Raw genomic sequence first — 12,294 nt, 5'->3', positions numbered from 1 at the left:
GCTGCCCTCTCCTGCTCAGACTCACAGCCACAGAGGTTACTTCTGCATTTGCCATCAGATGCTGTTTATACAGTACTGTGTTCACTTCATATAGTTTAATAGGGTGAGCATTAAGAGATGCATGAGGTATTCAGGAAAATGGTTAACATAAAGTTTGCATGCAACTCAACACCTTGTCTGAGTAGTTGTTGGACTAGTTTTGGGATTCTTCCATTATAGCAGTTTATTTATAGAATGAACAAATGATGTTTTTTTAATAGTAAAAGAAAAAATTCTCAGAAATATTTTATTACATTAATGACTTTAATATTCATAATGTAAAAGTGTTGTATTTAATTTATTCTGGTGTTTATATTTTGAAAGAGATGGAAAACACTAAGGGATCAAGCAGATCAAGTTGTTGGCACAGAACAACTCTTTATCATACTTCTGCTAGCATTTTGTCCATTTTATCATTTGTAATCCAGACCTCAAAGGAACTTTCTGTAGAACATTCCTACATAACTTGCAGTTAATCTGGTTATTTCCCTTGTTGCTAAGTTTTCATGTTCTTTGTTGTTTAAATATTTAGGGGTTGCTATTGTCTTTTATTGCCTTAGTCAAGCTTAGACATACTTAACTTATTTTTAAAAAAGTCGTTCCTTGCATGTTCTTAACTGGTTTTTATTATTCCTTTAGAGTACATGGCATGTATCAGTGATGAGGTACCCAGATCTGAACACTCTACTTTGCAGTGACAAGAACAGCAGAAGGCTGCTTCTGTCTGTGAAACCAAATTCTATGCACCCTCTTGCACTATCTATTGCCTACAATTTCTTATAATTTTGAATTTTATTGAAACAATGAGTATTCACACTTCCAATCATTATTTAAAGTTACCATAGTGTTGAATGTCTTCATAATGTTGAATGCCTTCTCACAAAAACGGTTCAGGAACCAAGTCATAGTTATCTGGCATTGCTTTCTACATGTCAGATGCTTTCCTTTGAAACAGGCAGTTCTTCTCTAGACTAAAATTATATGTCACAAGAGGTAAATCCCAAAGTAGAATCATCATAGAATCATAGAATCAATCAATCCTGAGTTGGAAGTATCATCAAGTTCAGTTCCTGGCCCTGCACAGGACAACCCCAAACACTTCCTGAGCTCTGTCAGGCTGGTGCTGTGACCACTCCCTTGGAGAACCTATTCCAGTGCCCAGCCACTCTCTGGGTGAAAAATCTTTTCCTAATATCCAACCTAAACCTTGCCTGACACAGCTTCAGGCCATTTCTTTGGGTAACTGTTCACTAGAGAGAAGAGATCAGCATCTGCTCCTCCTTTTCCTTACTAATGAAGCTGTGAACCATGGTGAGGTCTCCCTTCAGCCTCCTTCAGGCTGAACAGACCAAGCTACCTCAGCTGCTCCTCATACAGCTTCTCTTCAAGACCCTTCACCATCTTTGTAGCCCTCCTCTGGATGCTAACAGCTTATTATCTTATATTGTGGCATCCAAAACTGCACACAGGACTAAGGTGAAGCTGTATCAGTGCAGAGTAGAGCAAGATAATCACATCCCTAAACCAGCTGTACTGCACTGTACAAAGATCCTCATGCATCACTTTTCTTGCATTTTCTTCAACAATTCATTCTGAGATACTAGAAAATAAGCAATCCAGTGTATTCTGTAAAATGCATATTCCATGATTTTATCTAATTCCATCTACACACCCACCTATGCACTTTATTGCTTCTGTGTCATGATCTTCCAATGATGTATGATTCAGATAAAACTAATTGAAATAAATTAACTCAGGAAGAATTGGAGTGTATTTATATGCTTCTGCTACTGCATTAGTTTTTCTTTTTTTCTCCCAAATGTTGAAAGAGTAACTTTTCACTCTACACAGTTTACTTGTGCCCCCTGAAATATCTTTGGTGGCGTTCTCTCAGATCTTTTGTTGTTGAAGAGCAGAAACTTCTAATGCAGGCTAAACCTTAGTGCTTTATCCCAGCTATGCATTGTCCTTCAGAGCTTGGCCCCATAAGGCCCTGAGCCTTCCAGAGACTATCTGAAGAGGGACTTAATTTTGCCTCGGGTGAGCTTGAGCTGCAGCTGAGCATTTTCTTAAGCTCTTTCACAGAGCCTGGATATCACAAGGGCACTATATGAAAAGTACTTAATTCTGCAGTTCCCTTGGGCCTGTAAGGCATTTCAGTGTCTCCTCTGAAGTACTGCACACTCTTCACTCCCACTCATTTCAACTCTTACTGCTCACTTTGAATTCACTATGATAGCCTGTGTGCCTAAGATGAACAGTATTTAGCCCTCAGACTATTCCAGGTCTTCTTCACTGGACAGTAGGCTGTCCCCAGTATTTTTAAGCTCAGTTTTGTTGCTGTCTTTTATAATATTCCAGAAGGAGGGGGCCAGCTTGTTTCATCTGTGATCACTTTGTGAGGGCTGGGTAGCAGACATGGATGGATGATGCAATGGGATTGCTAGCAGGTGGCCATTTGTTCAGACTCTGCTTGATTGTGTTCAGGGCCAAGCAAAGGAATCAAACTCTGGCGTATTGTGAAGTTTTCTAAACCACCTCTCCAGTGCTGAAAATCCTAGCCAAAGTCCTTTAGCAGTGTTTATTTTTTGCATGTATTTAGTTAACAGAAAAGGAGCCTTTCAGTGCAGATAAAACTTCCCATTCTTTCAAAAACCAATGCTTTTTGTTATATTTATTCATTTATCAATGCTGTGAAAGTTTCATATGCTCCAGCCATTGATTTCAGTAGCCAATGCTATTTTTCCTGTTTATTATAATTTATTGTCTCATTGTTGCCAGTAGTTTGCACTTAGCTGAGTTTCCCACACAATATACAGGAAACATCTCTATAGCATCAGGCTTCCTCAGATTGATTCCCACAGGGGCCAGGAGGGACAAGCCACTCCCGGGTGCTTTGTGATGTGACTGCAGAGAGTCATGTTAAATCCACCATTTGGAGACTTCCTTCCTTGCACCTACGGTAGCACACACAGTAGCCAAGTCAGGTCTGCTCCCACTACATGCTCTTCCACACAGTGTTTGGGAGAATTTTACCTGCATGCATGCTTTCACAATTGTATCCCTTTCATTTCAAGCTCTTAACACATTTGTTACCGAGCTCCAGTGAAAATGTGAGTCTCCAAGGATTTCTATTTGTATTAGAGCAAAGCTAATGAAATTATTCACTTAGGTTGTTTTATTTCAATTTACCTTTCCTCAGTGTTGATTAACTGATGATTTGCAAATGTTGACTGATGTATTAACTTGTCTAGGTGGAGGTGCTGTGGGTAGTAAAGAGGACCAGTGCACATATGTTCCTTTGAAAACATTCCTTAAATAATACCCTCCAGAGTCTCCTGGGAAAGCTGGGAAATTAAATGAACATTGTCTGTGTCTCCCTCATGAGCAATACTTCCCTATTAACAAACAATGAGTTCAAGGGTTTAGAATAGAGACAACTTTATTGGGAGTGGGGGAGCAGAATAGGGAAAGTTGAATATGGAATTAACTTCACAAACTCAGTGATTCATAAATCAATTCTATTAAACTATGTCATCACCCTTTCCTGCTGCCTTCCCTCTTCACTCCCTTCTCCTGTGTCTCCCCCTCCACCCCACCTCCTCACCCTCCCGGATGTGCTGCACAATAGCCCCGAGCCTACTCTCCTCCCTTGGTCTTGTTTAGTCACTGCTTACCTCAGCTCACACTGCTCATGCTTTTTTATGTGTTTTTTTTTTTTTTTTTTTTCTTTTTTTAAGTCAAAGTTGTCTGAATCAGTTCCAGTTCTTGACCTTACAAGGTCACACTGTGTTTGCCATTTACAGAGTGACGATTCCAGCTCAGATGCTGGAAAAGCTGCTGTTGGTAGCCCTGGCTGAAGCAACCTCAGCTCTGCTGAATGTGCTGCAACTATTCTTGTGCTTTCGTTGGTTTCCTCAGGTTTTGGCAAGGAGGACTGCAAATGTTGCACAAACTGGCATATAGGAAACTGTGTTTAAACACATAAAACCACTTTTTTTTGCCATGAGGTTGTTCAATCACTTGAACAGATTGTCCAGAGAGACTGTAGAGTCTCCATCCATGTTGATATTAGAGGTCTGATGGGAAATACCCCTGAGCAACTCTGAGCAGATCGGTTGGACTATGTGATATCTAGAGGTTGTTTCCTACCTCTTCCATGCTGTTACTCTGTAAAAAGTGTGATGTTTTCAGTTGTCAGCCAGGATACCTGCAATAGCAGTTTCAGAGCAAAAAATACTATTTCCATGAATCAAATAAGTTTAAAAACACAGTAGTGGGTTCCTTTTAAAAGTGATTGCCAGAAGAATATATTTGGAAATATTTTGAGACCCTAAATGCTTATGTGGGTAGCAAAAACTTTGGCAAAGTTCGTGATCAAATGCTATAAATTAAGTGGTTAAATTGAAGTGTTCATGCCAGACTCATGACTGCTCAATACAAATTCTTTCTAAATGAAAGTTAACTAGCTTTTTTTATTTGTTAACAATTCCCTGTTGCCAAAAACCAACAGAGCACAGCTTTCCATTTTCCCTTTTCTGCCCCTATAGAAGTCAGACTATTGTTTTGTCTAATATATAAATGGCACCCATGACAAGAATACCATAATACCTTTCCCTCAATAAAACCCCAGGTATTTAGTTAGCTCCTGGTAAGTCCGAAGAAGAAATTGTTTTCTTAAGTTCTCACTTCAAAGCACAGCAAGGACTAGCTCCAGGCTACCTTCAGTGCCAGAATTAATTTTAACTGACCATACCAGAAATATATATTTAATTGGCCAATGCTCTTTTTAATATTTTCTTGTTATTGGCATATATTTGTATGTGTGTGTTAAAACCCAGCAAATTCAGCTAATTCTCTATTTGTCTAGCAAACTTTAGGAGTGGTTGCATTTCTTTTCTGTCAGGAAATTAAGTGCAAATGTATATCATGAGAAGATTATCATCTTGAGAAATAGAAAGCGGGATGAGTTTTTCTTCTTCCTGGGACTTTCTGCAGATTTACAGATATATTGTCCAAAGTGCTTGGTGCTCCATCATTGCTTTTTGTCTTGGCATGCAGTTTGCTCTTTTTATTCACTGGCATTTACCTTCTGCTCAGAGGTGCAGCTAAGCATCTCTAAGAAATGTGCTTCTTTTGCTGACTGTCTTCCTGTTTGTTCTTCTGCTGATATTTGTCACTTTTTTTCCTCTTCTAATCTCTCTTTTAACTTCTAATTTCTTTTGTGTCTAAGGAATCTATGTACATACAAAGTGACTATTTTTCTCTGATTCTTCCTTTTCATTTGTGTTGGGTCAAAATTTGCATATTCAGATCATTCTCCTTTTCAGGCAGAACCTTCTATAATTGCCTGACCGTCTTTAACATTATGGGACCTTCAGCAAGGTTATTACCTATTACCAGTCATAAGGGCAATGACTAGAAAGCCATCCCTATAAAATTTCTATATGTCCTGAAAATGTATAAAAGAGTTAGAATATATCTGGAATCCAATGGACTTTTTTTTTTTCCTGTAAGTTTTGTTAAGTTCACAGAATACTTTTCCCTGCTTTACAGGACTGAGGTGACTGGGTGAAATTGCTCAGATGCCTGAGGCAACACACTGAGCTGTCTGGAATGATAGTGATTATTCAAATGATAATCATCCAAATGACCCAGATTTCTTCTTGCTGTGTCTTGACAAATGGCTAAGCAGTGACATCTCTCTTCTGTCTGTGGTTCTGTGGCCAGTCTCGTTTGGATATCCATGTAGGTAAGCTGTATATAGCAACAATGACAATATGGCAGATCAGGAGTTTGTTGTCTAAATGACAGTGTGTTTAGTGAACATACTATCTACTGCAGCTGCATCTTGGTTTTTTTCTTTCTGTTGTACTTCATTGTCTTTATGTTACAAGTTCATCTATGTATTATGTTAATTCAGAATATGCAGGCTATTTACAACCAGTGGTTGCCAATTTGCATGACTTAATTTTGTCTAAGTATTTGTCCTGAACCAGGACAACACCGATGTTCTGTTCCGCTTACAGAGTTTATAGTTGCGGGCTCACGGTTTAGGTGAGATAAAATATGATTTATACTGGAAACATCCCCAGTGGCACCCACTTGCCTCCCTGATCTCTCTGATTATGCTATGGGAAGATTTCCATCTAAGTTAACATTTTATGGTGAGTCTGCCAAACAGATTAGACTTCAAAAATAGCAGTCTTGTAGCAAAGGAAATGATGACCAATAGAACTCCTCTTTTTTCTATTTCTGGACCTTAGTAGAGTTAGCTTACCTTTATGTCTTGTGTTTTGAGAACTCTTCTCAAGTAATCCTTTGGTCTTGGATTTCAATGTTTTTCTTTATCTGTTGTTTGTTTTATAGATGACTTCTCATTGTATCCTTTTCCTGTTTGCCACCTGACCATGAATTCATGTCCCACTCTTGCTCCTACAGCTATGGGATTCAGAAGTGCAGATGCTCAGAACAGTGTTTCTGACTGTAAGAACAGTGATGTCCCTGGTGAAACAGTCACCTTCTAGTCTCTGTTTTGTGTATTGATAATTAATATTATCGTCCCCTCTTACACTCCTCTTTAACCCTTTAATGGAAAAGAATAGGTCAAAATGATGGAAGGAAAAACCTGAAAATCAAGTAGAAACAGCAGAACAGCAAGATATAGCTAAAAAGTAAACAGGAAAATCTTAAGCAAAAGGATAAGCAGATGTGTGAAATATGAGGGAGGTACCATGACCCTCTGGCTTGCTAGTAGTTGGCCTTGGAGTGTCTCTTCCACATGATCATGGGACAGAGAGAGAAAATCTATACCAGTTCTGTTAGTCTGACCTGTTAGTCAGTTCTCTGCAGTATCTTTTTCTTTCCAGACTAATATAATAAAAGAGAAATGCCCTCTTCTGTCTCTGCCACAAACCTGATGCCATTAAAATGCACTGTTAAACACTGAAAGAAAGAACACAAAAGTAAACCCTCAAGACCTAGCATTTCTCTGAATACCTTCTAACGTAGAAGGGCTTATGCAGATGCTTTCAAAAGTCCAAAGTTTTCCAGAGGAGCACATTTGTAACCTCCCAGGGTCCCACTGCTAGAGTATCACTTGCAGAATACATTCCTGCACTTGTGGAATTTTGATGAATTAAGATATGCTGACCATAAGATATGGTCAGCACATTTTTTATCCCAACTGTTGCACTTGCAATGATGTGCTATGGACATAAGGAGCATGTGCATCATTAGTTACTCAGGTTTGCAGCTTATTCTGATTTTGATTCCCCACCTTTCTGGCTCTAAAACCTCCTAACCAGTTTAATAACATAAAGAAAATGAGAAAGTTTGAATGGGCCATACACTTTGAAAATCTTTATTAGTTTGACCATAATATTACGGTTGATATAGCTGTACTCTTTTTATTTGAAACTGGCCTGTATCCAGCTGGTTAGGAGAAGAAGCAGAAAGAACTACTATTTATCTGTAAAGAAAAACGTTGACTGCTTGAAGACATTTCCCTGATTTAGACTCTGACATTGCTCATCATTCTGTATGCCAGCTGTCTCCAAAAATAATACATTAAAGGATTTAACTGCTGCAAAGATAAGATCATAAATGAATACATGAAAAACTACACATAAGGTAGGACATTTTTAATAGGATTGAAATAAGAAAGAAATTTAGGACAAGAGGAGTTGGCATCAAGTAATGCCAGAGGAGCTTTAGACTGGATGTTAGGAAAAATTTCTTCACTGAAGGGGTTGTCAAACATTGGAACAGGCTGCCCAGGGAAGAAGTCAAGTCACCATCCATAAGGATATTTAAAAGATGTGTAGATGTGGTTCTCAGGGACATGGTTTAGTGGTGGACTTCACAGTGCTGGGTAAATGGCTGGACTCCTGGTCTTAACAGTTAGACATAAATGATTCTGTGACTCAACAATTCTATGAAATCTGAGTTGAAGAAGCAGAAGAACTCAGAGACTCTGCATCAAGTGGCTGTGATAATTTCTGCAGAGCACTGAGCACCTGCAAAGTGGTCTGACAACAATGGAAGTTGATATTGGTGGCCAATTCGGATTGAATCCTAAAATTTCATGTCATTGTATAGATTGTAGCACACTAAACTGGAAGGGAGAATCCCTGAAACACAAATCAAAATGAGATGAGGTAAATTGAACTAAATTTTCAAAATTTTTCCATGCATTGGATTAATTTGGGAAATATATCATAAGAAGCATAATTCCTCTCCCTCCTCACTAATAAAGGCTCACTTCTTGAGCCTTAGAATATTGAAAGATTAAAAAGAAAGACATACTTATCCCCAAAAGATAAGTTCCTAAAATAGAAGGTGTCTCAGAAGTACTGAAGGAGAAATTGCTGTAATCACTAAATTTTACTGCAAAGTCCCCTGAGCACCACATAAATGACAATATTTGTTTCAAAATCATTGTCATGTAACCGGTGATTCTGAAAATCCATATAGGATCTCTGTTTATTTTCTGTACAAATGTGTGCCTTATATGAGTTAGTCTATCTCTTATTACAGAGAGAACTCTTCATTTTCAGTATTCAAATGAGAGTGATTTTTTTCCCACTTTTTCTTTTTTTAAACCTGAAAAAAACTTGTTCCTGTATACAAAATATTGCTTTCCTCTTTTAGTGCATTTAAGTGGTAGATAAACTGTGCTGGAATTTCTGAAGAGCAGGAAGTCTCCAAAGAGCATATAAAATCAGTAATGACCTCAAGGAAATTAACCTGCATATACTAAGCAAAAATGTCATTCTATACTGGTATATCTGTCTTAAAACAGATGCCGCACAGATGCCGGCATTTGTTCCAGTGGAACAGGAATCCTCTAAGGTTTATATTAGGAACTAGCTGTTAGGCTTATAGTTAATTGGGAAAAAATGAAAACCTTTCTCCCTGCCTGGTTGTTTGATGTAGGCCAAATTAAGAAAAAAAGAAGTATACCTATTTCTGTGAATGATGTTTGTAGTTTCTTAAGTCAGGGTATCAAAGAGACTCAAGCACATTGGGCACACTATGCTACAACCAAACCAGACAAAACTCTCAGTCATCAACTGGCCACGTACTGGTCCATCTTCAGAAGCAGCCAGGGCAGGTAAGCATGGGGTTTATTAAAATGGATATGTGATAGGAGAATGGGAGTAATAAGGATCTTGGGATTGAAAGACCAGCCTTCAGCCTTGAGATTGTTTTGAAGTGTCATGAGGAAGTGCTCAGCAGGTCCCCTTTACAGTTAAGACCAATAAAGGATTCTGTCTCCAAATATCACTGGTGGCCCTACTTTCTGCAAGGCAGTGAAGGCATTATTTTCCCACCAAAAATATGGCAGTTGTGCTGAAAACTGAGCGCTGTAGATGAAACATCTCAGATACCTGTTGAAAATTCCTCTCCACAAGGAACAGATGGTTGGATGAGAGAATTTGTATTTGCGCCAACAGAATCATTCCAAACACCCACATCGTGAAGGTCACTAAGTGCAGAATTAGTACAGACATCAGCTTTAGGATGATGGTTGCCAAGTCCTGGGTGCACCTGGCTGAAACTGAAACATAATCATCCTGGGGTGAGTCATGTTTGGTAACTGTATCCTGAGCAAACCAACCAAATGCATATCAAGCTGAAATAAAACATTATTAGTTCATTAAATTACTTTTAAAAAGCAATTTAAAGTCATTGGATCAGTAGCACATAAAAGAGGATAAAGAGCCAAAGACTCGATTCCTGGAACAAACTTGCATGCAGAACTACAATTTCTAAGTCTTAGGCTTCCTGCCAACCAGCAGAATATCTTACATGAGAAGCTACAAGAAGCAGCTCACTTCTAGCAAGAAACACTAAACACTAGATAACTCTTGCTAGAAAGCACTGCTACTCTGAATACAGCAGTACAGTTACAAGTAAATTTCCAAGGAATTTAAGATTTTGTGAAAGGAGGAATTAATGTTTATTATTCAATTTAAATATCTAAAAAGAAGTTGATTCTGTCCTCCTAATGGTCATAAACTTCTCCAAATGCCACCTGCTTCACCCTGTCCAAGAGAAATGGCCAATGTTCTAGGTTTTGTCACAAAATGTTTCAGTACTTTGGAGTGGACACTTTGAGCAGGATTCCTCAATTTCCTTTTTGTTTTCTCTTTTTTTACATTTCTTGGTCCTTGTTCTTGGTTCCAGTTGAAAATTATCAGAAGTCAATTATAGCCTTTTAGCAAGAACTTGGATTGTCAAGAGAATGAACTTTTGATAAGCTTCTTGGCACACTGAGTAGGAGGCTATCTTTTCTGAAGAACTGTGCAGGTAATTACCAGATGTTTTTGTACACTTTCATCTTTCTTCTGGCCATGCAATTTTTTTTTGTTATTTTTCATTTTCATGTTGTCCCCAGTCTGCAGATTTGCCTGCAGTAGTATTGATTATTTTTTTTCCTTTCTCTTCATGAGCAATGTTTACTTGGCCTCACAATCAAATCTGTTTCTTATTTTCTGACTCTAGACCTTTAAAGTGGTTCTGCGTAGTCTCTTTCCTACCCATTTTGTTCTAATTCCAAAATAATTCCTTTGTCCCTTCCAGATGAAGCTTTTATCCTACTCAGCTGCTTTCTTCTATTCATGCTCCTCCTGCCTAGCTCTGAAACCAACCTCTTCCAGCCTAGCCAGTTTTTCCATGGAGGGCACTTTGTTTCAGATTTGTGTTCAGTGTTATTTTTACAAATTTCTCTGGCAACATTCACTGTTGCCATCATCTGCAAAGAAGGAAAACAAGTGTGAAGAGCATTTATCTCCTAAAACTGTTTTGCTCTGGGCTTAATCTGCATGTCCATTCTGGTGAAAGAAGTATTTATATCTATGTTAAAAATAACATTGACAGCTAAGTACTCCAGAGTTCTCTCCCCTCTTCACCTTCCCAATGTAAATTGTTGTAAATCTTCTTTATTTTTTAAATATCCCAACTTCCTAACATCTCCCAAATGAGTTTTGTTCTGCACAAATCATTATGTGATAGTCCATACAGAGAAAGAAATTATAAACATTTTTCTCATATTCCAATAATCTTCTTCACTCAAATAATTGCATTTAGTTAATGATGTAATTTAATCATTAAATAATCATATGTAGAGAATCATATTCAGGGATTCCTGAAAATCCTGGTCTCCACAAAGGTACTATTTACTTAATATTCTCTATTTCCCAGCATCCTATTGCCTGGACCATTTTGTGTAACTATACCTCCAGGCTGCTATTCTTATAACTTTAGTTTCATTTTCTCCTCTCTTAAATTAAGTCCTGGTCCTGAAAGGTGCTCAGTACTTGTGGTGCAGTCACCTCTATTTCCATTTAAAATCAATGGGAAAGAATGATGTTCACCCTTTTGTGGTACTTATTTGTCCTGAGAGAGAGCAGTCAAATGTTTGCAATATTGGTCTTTCAGATGATTGATTGTCAACCTCATCAAATTGAAATTCAGACTTTCTTGACCTCTGGCTAATGTTGTTGACTTCATTTAACATTCCATGTTAAATAAAAAAAAAATATTAAAATTTAATGCTGTCTCCTTAGAGCTTTCTGTCAGCCAACCCAGACTGAACTAGGGAATATGAATATATTTTGCTTTGTTTAAGCTATCTAAAAAAACTTTATTTTGGTAATCTTTTACTAGAATAACCTAATCTTTCTTCATTCTGCTATACTGCAAGTATTGGAGTTCATTCCTATTTCTGACACAGACTTGAAATGAAGAAATCCAGGAAGATATATTCCATTATTGATCATGCAACCAGATATCTTTTCATGCTAGTAAGAGCTTGGCATAAGCTAGACAAAAGGTTAAATTTTCCACCTTAAATTTTACATGAAATGAATATAGCAATAACCAGGGCAGTTTCAGGCATTCAGAAAACACAGAGAAGAAAGTAATACCCACTGTTTCCATGACTAGAAGGATGTGTCACTGAGCACAGGATGCACTGCACTAACTTGACCTCTCTGGAAGTGAAATGAGTAGATTCCCTTCTGGTCAATGAATAGAAAAAGTGCATCTCTGGAGAGTAATGCTTGTTTTGAACATTTGGTCTGGACTACAGAGGGAGCCTAAAACCAGACTTAGACTGGACATGGCATCATTCAGGTGTCTAAATGTAGATACCTGTAGTGCCAGTTTTGGAACAAAGAAGTCATAGGCCTTTCAGAGATACTGCATCAGTTCTGTCATGTTTCGGACCTTTAAAAGGAGCAAAAATGT

Source organism: Vidua macroura, chromosome 2 (genome assembly GCF_024509145.1).
Source record: "Vidua macroura isolate BioBank_ID:100142 chromosome 2, ASM2450914v1, whole genome shotgun sequence".
NCBI lineage: Eukaryota > Metazoa > Chordata > Aves > Passeriformes > Viduidae > Vidua > Vidua macroura.
This window is presented reverse-complemented; position numbering follows the sequence as displayed.